At 38.5% G+C, this 15415-nt stretch overlaps 1 protein-coding gene across 1 annotated transcript in view; it reads right to left on the reverse strand.

The window, feature by feature from the left end:
• Positions 1-15415, reverse strand: part of LOC132018527 (uncharacterized) — a gene marked incomplete at its 5' end in the record, with an annotated part of 292774 nt that overhangs the window by 123375 nt on the left and 153984 nt on the right. The gene's annotated exons all lie outside the window — the stretch shown is intronic.

Raw genomic sequence — 15415 nt, forward strand, 5'->3', positions numbered from 1 at the left:
GCCTATCTGACATTTGGAATCCCTGCCTGCTAAATAGTTTTAAAATATTATCTGCTATATTGAAGGATTTTGTTAAAGCAGTTGTTTGTTTGTTTTTTTAAAATTTTCATTTGTAGTTGAAGACAGCACAGCCTGGAAATTCAAGTTTGGAGTTCATATTGTCTGGGTGTGAATCCCAGCTCAACCACTTACCACCTATATAACTGTGACAATATTGACCAATCTTTCTGTGCCTCATTTTCCTTCTCTGTAAAATGGGGATAATATCACCTACCACATAGGGTTGTTGAGATCCTAATAAATGATACAAAGCAGTTAGAATAGTGCCCACATAGAAGGAACATTGACTAAGAGTTATTACTGACATCAAAGGGAAAGCATGAAGAAATTCATGTTTAAAAAAAAAAAATCCTTCATTTAGAGAGTTCCTAGAATGCAGGATTAAATGGAGCTTCTGGAAGTCAAAAGATTAGAAGAGAGAATAGCATAATAATTTAGCCTTAAAAAAGAAAATGAAGAAGGGATGTTTGCTACAGATGTTTAAGGAAAGGACATAGCCTATTTAGGAACGGATTTGAAGTGTGTGCTGGGGGTGTCCATTGCTATCTCTAGCATTCAAATTCAAAACGGTTTGCTAGGGAGAATGATAATTTAATGACAGAACTATGGTGGTCAGGAGGACAAGGAAAAGAACTTTATTTTCATTTAGTGAATGGGTTGATGGCAGGATGTCTTCTCATGGTAGTCAGACAAAAAGAAAAGTGAATCCCCCCAAATTCATGTGCATTGCTGCATTTATAGAATTGTATGGACTAACATCATATAATGTGAAAATATAAAGAATCACACATATCAGTTCCTATTGACACAAGAGAAGTATGCCAATAATTGCTTTAAAATAAGGTCAGATTTATAATGGCCTTAAAAGACCAACTTCTCCAAATTCTAACCCAAGTTTGTACAGAGAAGTGAGAAAAATGGCCTCTCTGAGAGTATTCTTGAGTATAAGGTAAACAGAAGCTGTAATGTTCCATCTGGGTTTTGATATGGCCAAAAAGTAGACATCGGTGGGAGGTTGGCCCTCTAATGGGCCACATTTCTTGACCACTGAGAACTCCTGAACTTAAATTGAAAAAAAAGAGCTGTATATAGAGAGTAGAGTTTCATAAAGGAGGCTGGAAACAGACACAGTAAAAGTTGATGGTGGAGACTGTCTCAGAAATAAGAAGGAAGTGCAGCCCTTATGACTAAGGTCAAGATTAGAAAGTAAGGAATATCCATTAAGGAATATTGTGGAAATGGTTTAACTTAAAGGTTGATTCTTTTACCTTGAACTCTGAGACTAGTTATATTTAACATTAAGCATTACATTAAGTAAGAAAATTACTTCTCCTATATTGTAGTCTCTTTAGTTAGACCAACCTTATGGTGACTCAATTAAATTCATAAGCTGCTGTGATTGCATTATGGGCAGTTTATGAAAAACCAATCAAGAGAAGAAAAATGTGGCCTGAACTACATCACTCATCCACAGAAGCCAGCACAGAAGTAGTTCAACTCAGGAAGATAGTGATTCCAAAGGTACAGGTAATGATCAACTTGAGCAGAATGAATGAGATCCATGGGAAACTAGGAAGCTCTAAGAGGAGCATGACTTTCTTGGAAAGGTATTGCCATAGATGATAACTCTGGGATAGAAGTAAAATGACTGCTGTTTTTCCAAAATATACCAGAGGAAAATGGCTTTTGAGTATAATAGGTAGAAAATAGACTAATGCTTTATCAATGTAAGAATATGACATATATATATATATATAATATATCTATATATATATATATATATCTCCAGTATTTCCCTCTTACTGCAACATACATTTGGACAGGCACATCTGGTAATGTGAATATTATATTAGCAACTTCATCCTGATATTTTGAGGATTAAATAAGATCCCATCTTAGGTAAAGACCTGAATAAAATTTGAATAGGCTCACTCATCGCTAGCTGAGACTGACCTCTATACTTCAGTCCCATCACAAGCAATATTCAAACAATTTCTCAAGAAAATATGGTCTCTTCAATAAATGGTGCTGGGAAAATTGGACAGCTATGTGTGGAAAAATGAAACTTGACCACTTTTTTATACCAACACAAAGATAAACTCAAAATGGATAAAAGGCCTCAATGTGAGGCAGAAATCTATCAAAATCCTAGAGAAGAACATAACCTCTTCAACATTGGCCACAGCAACTTCTTTCAAAACATGTCTCCAAAGGCAAAGGAAACAAAAGCGAAAATGAACTTTTGGGATTTATCAAGACCAAAAGCTTCTTCACAGCAAAGGAAACAGTCAACAAAACAAAAAGGTAACCCACCCAATGGGAGAAGATATTTGCAAATGACAGTACAGACAAAGGGCTGATATCCAAGATCTATAAATAACTCCTCAAACTCAACACACACAAAACAGATAATCACATCAAAAAATGGGCAGAAGGCATGAACAGACACTTCTCCGAAGAAGACATACAAATGGCTAACAGTCACATAAAAAAATGTTCATCATCTTTAGCCATCAGGGAGGCTCAAATCAAAACCACATTGAGACACCACTTTACACCAGTTAGAATGGCCAAAATCAACAAGACAGTAAACAACATGTGTTGGAGAGGATGTGGAGAAAGGGGAACCCTCTTACACTGTTGGTGGGATTGCAAGTTGGTGCAGCCACTTTGGAAAACAGTGTGGAGATTCCTTAAGAAACTAAAAATAGAGCTATCCTATGACCTTGTAATTGCACTACTTGGTATTTACCCCAAAGATATGGATGTAGTGAAACGAAGGGCCACCTTTACCCCTATGTTCATAACAGCAATGGCCACAGTCACCAAACTGTGGAAAGAACCAAGATGCCCTCTTGGGGTAAAGAAGATATGGATAAAGAAGATGGATAAAGAAGATATGATCCATTTATACAATGGAGTATTGTGCCTCCATCAGAAATGATGAATACCCATCTTTTATATCAACATGGATGAGACTGGAAGAGATTACACTGATGAAATAAGTCAAGCAGAGAGAGTCAAGTATCATATGGTTTCACTTACTTGTGGAGCATAAGGAATAACAAGGAGGACATGGGGAGATGGAGAGGAGAAGGGAGTTGGGGGAAATTGGAGGGGGAGCCAAACAATGAGAGACTGTGGATTCTGAGAGACAAATTGAGGGTTTTCGAGGGGAGGGAGGTGGGGGTTGAGGTGAGCCTGGTAGTGAGTATTGTGGAGGGTACATATTGCATGGAGCACTGGATATGACACATAAACAATGAATTTTGGAACACTGAAAAAAATTAAATTTAATTAATTTAAAAAATATATATTTATGTTTCTAGTGGATGCAGACCTTTAGAGTTGCCCACTGCATTATTCACGTAGACTACCTCAGACTGTGGTAGCAGCTTCCGTATCTCCATGTCTTAACACAGCCAAGTTTATTTCTCATTCATGAAAGTTTTGCTACAGGAGGATGCTTCAGTCTGGTTTTCTTCCATATGAAAACTCTGTGGTCCAAGCTGTTTTGATCTGTTCATCCTGTCATCTCCACACAAGGGCCCCTCTACCACCACCATGCAGGACAGAGGAGGGATCGGAATGCACACTAACAATTCAGTGCTTTGCACAAGAAGGACCTACACCCTTTCTGCTCCTAACTTGTTTGCCAGAATAATTCAAAGGAACTTGATCAACTACAGGAAAACCAGAGAATGTAGTCTTCCATGTACCTAGAAAAAAGAGAGCTAAGTATCAGAGAGCAGACTAGTGTCTACCAAATCCACAAGTAGACTAAGCCATGATAATTGTTTAGTCCATGAATGAAAAGTGTATACTCTGCTTGTTCTTTGCACTCCTAAGAGATATAAACTACATCTATACCCATCCTTGAGCTGTTCCAAAGCACTTGTGCAGAGCTTTATTCACTTAGTGGTTAAGTTTCTCATCACTATCAGGGGTGACTAGCTAAGAAGATGGGGAGAGATATTGAACCAAAATGTGATAACCTGAAAAATAATTGATCTAAATTATATCTAACAAATCTTTAAATCCTGAGATAGAGAGATGCAAAGAGAAATAGATAGATGATGATAGATACATAGATGGATGGATGATAGATAGATGATAGAAGATAAATAAACAGAGCAATAAGTAGATTGGGTTTTCACTTGGGGTCTTAATGAATCAATCTGGTACTAATAATTTAAAATATAGGGACATGGAATTTACTCAATATTAGTAATTTTGGACATGTCAAAATGTCCAAAATTAATTGAATGGCCTTATAATACAGTAAGTGGTCCATCCCTGTAAGTATTAGCATATATTTTACGACAATTCAGCAGAAAGCTATCAACAAGCATCAAATTTTAGGTAGGGAGGGCTACAACAGAAAGATGAAGCAAAGAGATAGAATATAGAATTAGGAGTCCTTATAATACATTCCTGCAAAATCCCTGTAAAACATCATACAAAGAGAAACAAACAAAAACCTTAAAAATATTAAATCACCTGTTTATTATCATTATTTGTTCCATGTTATGTTAGAATTCAGTTGTTAAGGTAGAAATAAGTTTCAGGTAGATACACATTTCTGTCTTTAAGGTAAAATTAGACATAATCAGTATCAAATTTTTCCTTCCTAGGAACTTTCCCTGGACTCTGCATATTTTCAACAAGACACACTAGGTCAACAGACTACTGATACATATTTCAAACATTTTATATGCCATCAGCATATTTAGGACCTTTGAGATCTTGTTCATTTTGGGAGAAGTAAGAGTTATAACTCCTGTATACTAAGAACACCAATTGAATTAATGATTCTGAAATCATATAAGCTATTGCCATATTACAATTTGAGTGAGACAAAGTCCAAAGCAGTTTAGGTAACATAAAATACTGAATAATCATGAAAATTAGTGGATTGTGAAATGAATGACCACCTACCGTCACCAATGAAGCTGGCCCGTAATTCTCCAGTTTATTAAAGAAGACATAAAGTATATGAGAGTGAGAGAATTTACAATGCCTGAACTCAAAATACACCTACTCAATTGCTTTCTTGATGCTGCTTGCAAATGATTACAACAGAACATTATCTATTTTACTGGTCATTTGAGTTTTTGCATCAAATAAATGCTTGCATTGCTTCATGCCCAGCTTTGTCCTTCCATCATTTAAATCAAGCAGCTTGAATTTGGACTGACTTATAATCCAGAACTCCTAGATATTTAAATATTATCACTGATGTCATGTTAGATTTCCAGATAGTTGGGTAAATTAATTCTACTCACCTCATTCTCCACTTTCCCAACTGAATCGATGTGGTAACCATGGAGAAGACTCTCCTGCACCATGCTGTGCCCATTTTCCAAATTGTACTAAGCTAAAAAGCAACTAGTTACACACTATGCTTTGGTGGATCTCAGGCAATAGGAAAGGATTCTAATACTATGTGTCCACAATTTAGGGCACCATGTAAAGCTGATAAATAGTAAGTGAAAGAAAGAACACCTGCTCCTCAGTGTATCAGAACCACATTCAGAGTCATTGTCTCAGTAAGATTGCTTTCAGCTATGAACAACAGAATGTTCATCCAAGAGTATTGAGCATTAACTGCCTTTAATTGCCTCATGCAAAAAAAAACCTCGCAACAGGTAAAAGAAGGTCATAAGCAATGGCTCAAAATAACAGGGTGCGAGGTTGGTTTCTTTCCCATTTTCTTCTTCCTGCTGTGAAATGTCTCCAGAGACTTCTAGCATCAGAGCCACACAGCAACAGCCCCAGTGGGAAGAAATGAGAGTGTGGTAAAGAGGGGTTCCCTTTCTTACTTGCTTCTCTCTCCAATGGAAGGAAGCCCAAGCTGCAAGCTTCTTACCTCTCAGTGGCTAGAAGTGGGTCCATCACCACCCAGAATGCATGACAGATTGGGTAAATGTCCACCATTTCAATCTTTGGAGGCAGGATTACCAGTTAGAAAGACAGGCAAGAGGACTGGCTGCTGGTGGCAACCAACAGTGCCCCCCACAACACATAACTCTGCTTTTATACGAAGGGAAGTTAGAAAGGACAAAGCCTTAAAGTATTCTAGAAGATGTTGATGGTAAGTAAATTTTGTTTTGTGATTCTACTTAGGTAGATGTAGATAAAGAAAAAGGTGATATGGTATTTTTTATCAGTCTAGGAATCTAGTGAACTATGGAGTCCAGGAAATAAGACAATTTATGGAAGTTTCTTATGTATATATATTTTTAAAGAAACAAGGAGAAATTCTGTTAGTGAGCAGTCTTTATCCTTTACAATGAGTTAATTGAGCACCAACAGCACTATAAAAAGTAGACATGAAACATAAAATCAAAAGAAAACACTATTCATAAAAATACAACTAAAACCAATCTATAGATGAAATTATGGGTACAGGCAGAAGATGGGCCCGAGGGGGACAGTGCCCAGTATCAAGGCATAAAGAAACAAAAAGTCTTCTTAAAGGAAGAAGGGAGCATATTCAGCCTAGTGGGCTGCTGGGAACCACCCGTGGACCTGAGTGTGGGTCTTCTCAGCATCAGGACCATACTTAGGAAAGAAGTAGACACAGCTATCAGCTAAAAGTCAAACAGGACTGGAATCTTCCATATGTGGTTCTTCATTGGAATGCTAGTAGAGAAACAGTTGCCCAGTACTACAAAGAGCCACAGCCCATCCTATCATCTTCCAATATGCACAGACAGATGAGAACATCATGAGCAGGCCACCACAATTCTGGCCTGTTGGTGTTCATGCTCTGTACAGTCCTCTCCTAAAGTGCAGAAGTCACCAAATCCTTGCTTCTGGCCAGTAGAAAATGACAAAGGTGGAGGATTTTGCAGAAGTAATTAGATCTCAAGTAGGTGATTTGAGTTAATCAAACGTATTTATCCTGGGAGGTCTTGATTTAATCAGGTAAAAGCCTTAAGAGTTTTCTTGAAATGAAAGATTACCCTTGTGGGTTTAGAAGTCCCCACTGCATGGGCCTACAGGCCTCCTCTAGGAACTGTGGTCCATAAAAAGTCAAGGCTGTCCTCATACAGCCACATAGAAATAAGTTCTGCAACAATCTGAATGAACATGAAGGGAATTCTTCCCCTCTTAAGCCTCCAGATGAAAATGTAGCCCAGCTAACATCTTCAGTATGGCTTCATAAGATATTTGGTTGAGGACAAAGCTATGCCTAAATTCCTGATTCACAGAATCTGTGGGGTTAAAAAAAAAGAAGAAGAAAAAGAAGAAGAAAGAAAGAAAAGTATTATTTTAAGCTGCTAATAGCAGTTTGAGTCATTTGTGATGCAGCAATGGAAAACAAACATTATGTTTACTCCTCTGGTATCTTTTTTCTACCCTGAACATTTTGTTTTCCCATTGCAGGTCTTTTAGTTGCTAGCAAATATTTCATTTCCCTACACAGGTCATTATTTGAATAGTTTAAATACAGGTTGGAAAGCATAAGGGTAGAAGAGAGAAGGGAACCTCAGTAATAGCAGCTAACATTTATTGAGCATTTACTATGTTCTCCGAGCATTTACACTGTCCCATTTTGTTTTGGTCATTTGTTTGTTTTACATATGTATTTGAAGTCACTAAAATAAAGCAAATCCTCTATCTTACAGACTCAGGTATCACCTGCTATTTGAAAGTTCAAGTTATGCTACTTTGCATTTACTAAAGACCTACGTTAGGTCCTGTTTTTGCAAACCAAAAGAAATCCTAAGAGCATTTTTACTTTCATGAAAAAAGGGAAAATTGAAAATAGCATTCAGCATTTGTTTTGCAGGGAGCCATTAGTGGAGGCAAGGCCTTCCCAGAGCAGCAAGGATGGTACCACCAAGTTCTTTCCCCAGGAGCTACACTCAGCATCTCATCCTCAAGCCACCATAGCTTTGAACTGGGGCAGTGAGCATCTGTGCTTCATCTCAACTTATTTTGTGCATCCGTTAGCAAGATGTGTCTGAAGGTATCAGAAAAGCCTAAAAGAGGTAACTTTTGGCTTTTGGGAATGCTTAAAGATGTGTTCATATAAACTAATGGCATTTGCATTTTCGATTTGCCCCATTTCAACTTACAAAAGCTTTCATAGAAAGAGCTACTTTGAGATAGCAGGGAAAATGTGACTATTTTCACAGAAACCGAGGTACAAAAAGTTTGAGAAACATGTCAAGGTTTGCTCAATCTTGCTCAGCCTAATTTATAAGACTGATTTCCTTGAGTTTAGGTATTATGGCTCCAGAATCTATATTCTTTGTTTGTTTGTTTGTTTGTTTTATTCTTAGCCAGTAAGATTTGTTCCTTCTGGGTAGGAATAGATGGTCATGCTTTAGCCATACCTTGTAAGATGAAGACATCAGTCAAAAAGTATCTAATTGTATGTGGATTGTTGATAAATTACTATCAGGAATGTACCTCCACAGGGATTGGCTATGCTGGGTCATTCTAGAACTGACTTACTTAGTAACCCCCTTCTCCACAGCATTTTATCTTCACCTCCCATTTACCCACCTCCGGGGGACACACCAGTAAGGTATAACTTAAAACAGTAAAAGCTACAAAATACACAGAGCAAAATCCGCATGTGACGTGGAGGCTAGTCAGGAAGTACTATAGTAGAAACATGCCAGAGAAGAGGCCATAGTGGAAAGAGAACAGGATAGGAAAGCATCCAGACCAGCTAGCTGGTTGATTGTTAGTAAGGAAACCTCCTGAGCTTCTTGGACTTGCCCTTATATAATTCGTAGAGTGGGGTGCATAATATTATCTCACAAGGCTGTTTTGAGCACTATATTTTTAAAAAATACAGGAATAAGATTAAGGGCTTAATAAACTGTAAAATTCTGCAAAAATGGATGTGGCTAACCTCTTGTCAGAGGAGTGAGCACATAGCATCACTTTCAGTGTCTTGTGCAGGATAATCCTGATGGGATAAAAGTTGGAGACCTCTAAGGAAGCTTCTGGTAAAAATGTCATATTTACAATGGACTTGTCTGATAAAGAAATAATACTACTCTCTTACCAAGATGCAAAATGTTTTATTCTGGTCATAGGACAGATACAACACTGAAAATAGATGTTTGGAGCTGGTTCTTTGGGACAACGCTGCCATTTCTTGACTTGTTAGGTCTCCCAGGTATGTTTAAATGGTGAAAAGAACAATTATATCTTGAGGTTATTGTAACTACCTTTTCTATCTACTGACACTACATGTGTGTATCCATTTAACCCCAGAAAGGGGGCAGGAAAGGCAGGGACCATGGGTGTATCATAAGAGCCTTTTCCAAAAGGCAACATTTATTTTCAAGTGTTTAGATTGCCGAGACAAGGATTTCTCTCCAACGTACAATTCATCATCCTCCTTACTCACTGTAAAATCAATCTGTTCTGTTTGTATGACATAAACAACAAGTCATTTCTCAGGAATGAGGCAGACCATATGTGAAGGTGTTTTGGAAAAGCACAATAGGGAATACGCCAATCAAAGTAGCATCTGCATTTTATTTCAACGTCAAATCACATGTGTGTTATAAAAAAGGGAAGTGTATCACTTTTATTAAAGAATAACTTTCCTGTTGTGATGTTTACCGTTAACTCATACCTTCCCTAAGCCACAAACTCAGGTCAGCCACATAAACAACTGGCTGAGAACACCCTGTGTGGCCAGAGCCCCGTGTGCTTTTTACACACATGGAGGTATCCGCCCTCTCCCCAACCCCCCACGGCAGAAGAAAACTGACATTAATCCATTATATGTATTTTCCCAGGAATTAGCACTTTCTATTCAAAGTACTGATGAATATCACAGCACCTTGCCATTGATAAAAACAGGAAACTATAAAACGACTGGCAGAGTCCTAGGGAGAATTTACTTTTTACAATTGGGACTGGATTAAGGTGGAAAGGAAGTGGGTTCTAGTCCCATTTCCATTACTTACGAGCTGCATGACCTAAGGCAAGTCACTTAACGTCTCTAGGTCTCAGCTTTATACTTGTATAAACAGACAGGGCTGAACTAAATAATCCCCAAGCCCCCTTCCTGCTCTAAAAGTATGTGATTCTCTGGTCGCTTACCCACCTAGTTGTATTTGAATAGTAATGGAAACATTTTTAGATTGTCTTGTTACAGAACCTTCTCCCCAGTTGGGAGTTAGGTACCTCTGAAAACTATGTTAACTTCTTTCAACCACTGCCTTGAAGCAGTCGATAGCACTAACTTCCAGGGGAATTTAACACATAATCTGGTTTACTTCTGTGAAGAAGTCACTATGCCGAGATTAAGGTACTACATTAGGACCCAGGGAAATCTGGTTCACTCGGCAAATCTCATAGGCAATGAGATTCCACTGCTCTGTCTACACAGGCAAATGAGTGGTCATTTATGTAATTAACTGAATGGACATTGTAAGCTTTCTCATTGAAATCTTTACCCTCATAGGAAAATAAATTTCAAAAAAAAGTTCCCAGGGGTCCCTGTGGCGCTCAGTCACTTAAGCCCCCTTGAGATTCTTGATGTTGGCTCAGGTCATGATCTCCGGGCCCTGAGATTGATCCCCATCTTGGGCTCTGCACTGGGTGTGGAACCTGCTTAAGTTTCTTTCTCTCCCTCTGCCTCTTTTCCCCATTCATGCTATCTCTCTCTCCCTCTCTCTCAAAATAAATCAATAAATTAAAAAATTAATTAATTGAAATGAAGTGAAAAATAAAGCTCCTAGTGGACAATATATTTTTTGAACTGAACAGGAATGCATGTTCTCATGGGTGCATATAATTGTATCCCAACACAGCCTCAATTGTACTTGTAATTTCTAACATCATTTCTTTCTTTCTTTTTTTAAAGACTGATTTATTTATTTTAGAGAGAGGGAGAGAGACAGAAAGTGCACACTTGAGAGCTCTTATGCTCAAGGGAGAGGGGTAGGGGCAGAGAGAGAAGGAGAGAATCTCAAGCAGACTCCCTGAACTGAGCATAGAGCCAGACTTGCAACTCAGTCTCACCACCCTGAGATCATGGCCTGAGCCAAAACCAAGATTCTGACACTTAACCAGCTGTGCCACCCAGGTGCCCCAGGGATGCCAATATTCTTATTTCCTCTTATTTTTCATGTGTTAATTCAATAAATTTTATTAAAGTATTTATAATTTATCAATCATTGTGGTCAGACCGGAAAGAACATGAGACTTAATTTCTACCCCTGTGAAATTTATTAAGTGTCCAGTTTAATGAAAGAAAGGGACTATGGAAGACCTCACCGTGAGCCAAGGGGCACAAAGAAAATGTGCAAGGTGTTATGGGAGCATAGAACAGAACCAACCACTGTGCATCCAAATGATTGATGCTGGAAATAAATCTTGTATTACAAAAGTGTGGAGGGATACATTGGATAGATCATGTTATCTCAAAATATAAGCAAACGACAGTCATCCCATCACACCAGCATGTATCTGGTTGAGAAAATTTAACAGTTTAACATTTTGGAAACTTTAAAAAAATATATTGACAGTTTCAAACAAAATAAACTTACATTTGACTAGCTAAAGGTCCTATACATTTTTTTAAAACATTGGAAGCTGTGATTGACTGAAGCCTTAGCAATCTACCAAATTTACCCAAATCGGCATGTTACAATGAGGCACAGGGGAAAGAGAAATGCAGTGAGTTAGGTCATATAGGAAATAGAGAAAGAAAATGCACACATTCAAACTTGCTACACTGTAGCAAATACTTCTCCCACAATGTCACATATATCTTTGAAGCTGGGTCATACAGTATTCTGTGTTAAATGCATTTTATGGGGATTTGGAGAGGATTTAGGTAAAGGCTGCCCCAATAAATGATTTACCAGCTCTAATAAAACATCAAGGAAATTGTTCAGATTGTATCTCAGACCGGTTAAAACACAAGTTTATAGAAGTCTCGGCAGCCCCCATATCCTCAATCCTGGTTTAAAAAGAAATGTTCATACTGGTTAATTATCCCATATTACTTCTTTCTTTTTTAATGGTAGTGATTTCAAAGAAGGGAGAGACTGAAAGTAAATAAATAGGTATGACAACGAAAGGTGGTGGGAGAGAGGGAGAAGCTGACAGATCACTCATTTATCCTTTTCTTCCCTCATTCAGTAAATATTTACTGATTGCCTGTTATAAGCCAGGCATTCTAGAACCAGGGCCTAGAGACCCAGGAGTGACCAGGTAAGAGAGGTTCTTCCTTGACTACAGCTTCCATTTAGTGAAAAAGACATTAATCATAAATCATAAATAAATGAAATAACTCTAAAAGATTAATTTAAGCTGGGATGAGTCCTTTTGAAATTTTTTAAAAAGATCCTATTTATTTATTTGACAGAGAGAGATCACAAGTAGGCAGAAAGGCAGGTGGGGGGATTGGGGAGCAGACTTCCTGCTGAGCAGGGAGCCCGACGAGGGACTGGATCCCGGGACCCTGAGATCATGACCTGAGCCGAAGGCAGAGGCTTAACGAACTGGGTCACCCAGGTGCCCTGGTATGAGTACTTTAAAGAAGAAAACAAAGTGATAAGGAAGTAAATCATTAGAGGAGGGGTGGGTACCTCTTTCCGTAGGGTAGTCAGGAAAGCCCTCCCTGAGGAGGAAAAGTTGATGCTGAGGCTTGCAGTGTTCACCACTAACTATACTACTACGAATGAAGAGAACATTCCAGACACAGGAAACATCAACTGTGAGGTCCCTGATGTGATAAAAAGCTCGGTGTGTATAAAGACCAGAAAGAAAGACAGATGTGAGAAATGAGAAATCTTGCCAGTGTGACCTTTGGCCTCAATCTTAACCTTTGGAAAAGACATTTTCTTCACATTTTATTATTATTAATGTTAATAATATTAATTGCCTTTATGAAAAATCTACATGTTAGATTGTTATATATAATCTTTCAACTTCCACAAGAACCACGGTATCCAAGAACAGGTATTATTATCCCAGTTTCATACAGGATAAAATAGCTCCCAAAAGGGTAAGTAAATTGCTTATAGTTACAAGCAGTGGCAAAACTGGAACCCATCCTCAGGTTTATCTGTAACACCTACGTCCTTTCATTTCTATTAATTTGTTTGTTTTGTTCAACAAATATTTGCTAAGCCCTATGCTAGGAGCTGGTACACAGAAATGAATAAAGCAAAACATGGTAGGTTATGCTTCCAAAGATGGCCACACGATATCTTCCAACCCAACATGCTGTTTTGTAATGCTGCCTTTCTGCTCTCACATCAAGAAGCAGAATCTTTTCCTCCTTTGCCTGACCCTGTGGCTTGCTTTGACCAATAGAATACAGTGGGAGTCGCCATATAACTTTGAAGGCTTGACCTTGAGATATCCATACTTTCTACCTTCTGTGCTTGGAAAGATGCTACTTGGACCCCAGGCACCGTGCCGATAAGAAGCCCAAATATCAGCAGAGAGAGACCCATGTGGAAAATGAGGACTGCGGTGAGAGCAGGAACCAAGATCCCAGACACATGGTCCCAACAGAAGTATTCAAACCTGACCCTAACCACCGGAGCCACCTTGCTAAAACCTCAGAACATGGTGGAGCAGAGACAACCTTCCATGATGTGTCCTTGCCTGAGTTCTCAACCCACAGAACTGTGAACAAATCAAATGGTTGGTATTTCAAGACATTCAGTCTTCAGAGATTCATTATGCAGTAATAGATAAACAAAACACATAAGGAGCCCCAACCTGATAAAAGCAGTAAGCATAAAAATACCTTTTTTTAAAAAAGATTTTGTTTGTTTATTTGACAGACAGAGATCACAAGTAGGCAGAGAGGCAGTCAGAGAGAGAGAGAGGGGGAAGCAGGCTCCCTCCTAAGCAGAGAGTCTGATGTGGGGCTTGATCCCAGGACCCTGAGATCATGACCTGAGCCGAAGGCAGAGGCTTAACCCACTGAGCCACCGAGGCACCCCAAAATACCTTTTTTTTTTTTTTTATAGAAAGATTTTATTTAGCCATTTGAGACAGAGAAAGAGAGTATGACCAGGGATAAGGGGAGAGGGAAAGTAAACTTCCTGCTGAGCCCAATGCAGGGCTCGATCCCCAGACCCCAAGATCATGACTCAAGCCAGAATCAGGAGCTTAACCAACTGAGCCACCCAGGCATCCCAACCATAAAAATGTCTTAAAAATTGTGTGTATGTCATGAGTGAACAACAGAGAAATATCTATGTCAGTGTAGAGCAAGAATGAAAAACTTTTTTGGTAAAGAGCTAGATAGTAAATATTCTAGACTTTATGGTTCAACTGCTCAATTCTGTTATTGTACAGAAAAACAGTCAAAGACAATACGTAACCAAACTGCTAAGCTTCAGTTCCAGTTTTTGTTTGTTTATTTGTTTGTTTTTGTTTTGTTTTTTTACAAAAAACAGATGGAGAACAGAATTTTCTTGAGACCTGTACTTCCCAATCCCTAGTCTAGACTAGCATTTTTTGTATATTATTTTTCTTTCTAGAAGAAGTATGCATATTTTTCATCTTCTGGGCTTCTTGGCTCCCATTCCTACATGATGTTTCTGAAGCACAGGCTTCCATCTCTTGATTCAGAGCCTAACTCATTAGTTAGCCTGGAGCCCCATTTCAGTTGCTTCAGGAAAGCATTGGTGAAAAATATTTAAACTTTGAAATTTAACTAAAGCCAGTAGAACTTATTAAAACTGTGACTGGATAAATGAAATTTAAACTGATACTATCTCTTCCCAGTGGTGGTTCCGGTATGGAAGAATAAATAAGAGAACATGTTTGGGATGAAGTTACAAGGTAGGTAATTGCTCATTGGGGAAACCATTCGGGGCAAGGATCTTAAAGTAGGCAGGGAGGCAGAGGTGTGGAATGGATGACTTTGAATATAGCCCCTTGGTCTCTTCTTTCCTGGGCTACTCCATGTGTCACACTGTCACTTACTGGTGTTCATTTCCCCATCCTTGATGAATTCCACCATGGCACAATCTTATAATCATTACTTCTAAGAGGCTCCATTTCTCACTCTTTGATGCATTTTTAAAATATTTATTATATGTATATAATTGCAGAGACAGATACACCTATATATATACCAGCAGGTAAAGAGAGCAATAACTATCATCTGCTTGAATCTTAAGAGAACCAAGGTTTACAGCACATTTCCACCCCAGCCACCCTCCCAATTCCAACTCCAGATGCTGCCCACAATAAACTGTCACCACTTTTCCACAGCATTCCTCTCCCCAAGATTTGGCTCAAACTTTTTATGAGAACATTTCTCCATTCTCAAGGAAACTTGGCCATCAACTTATCTGTGTGTAGCACTTTGTGCATTTTTTAAAATATCACTATC

Source organism: Mustela nigripes, chromosome 5, assembly GCF_022355385.1.
Source record: "Mustela nigripes isolate SB6536 chromosome 5, MUSNIG.SB6536, whole genome shotgun sequence".
Lineage (NCBI taxonomy): Eukaryota > Metazoa > Chordata > Mammalia > Carnivora > Mustelidae > Mustela > Mustela nigripes.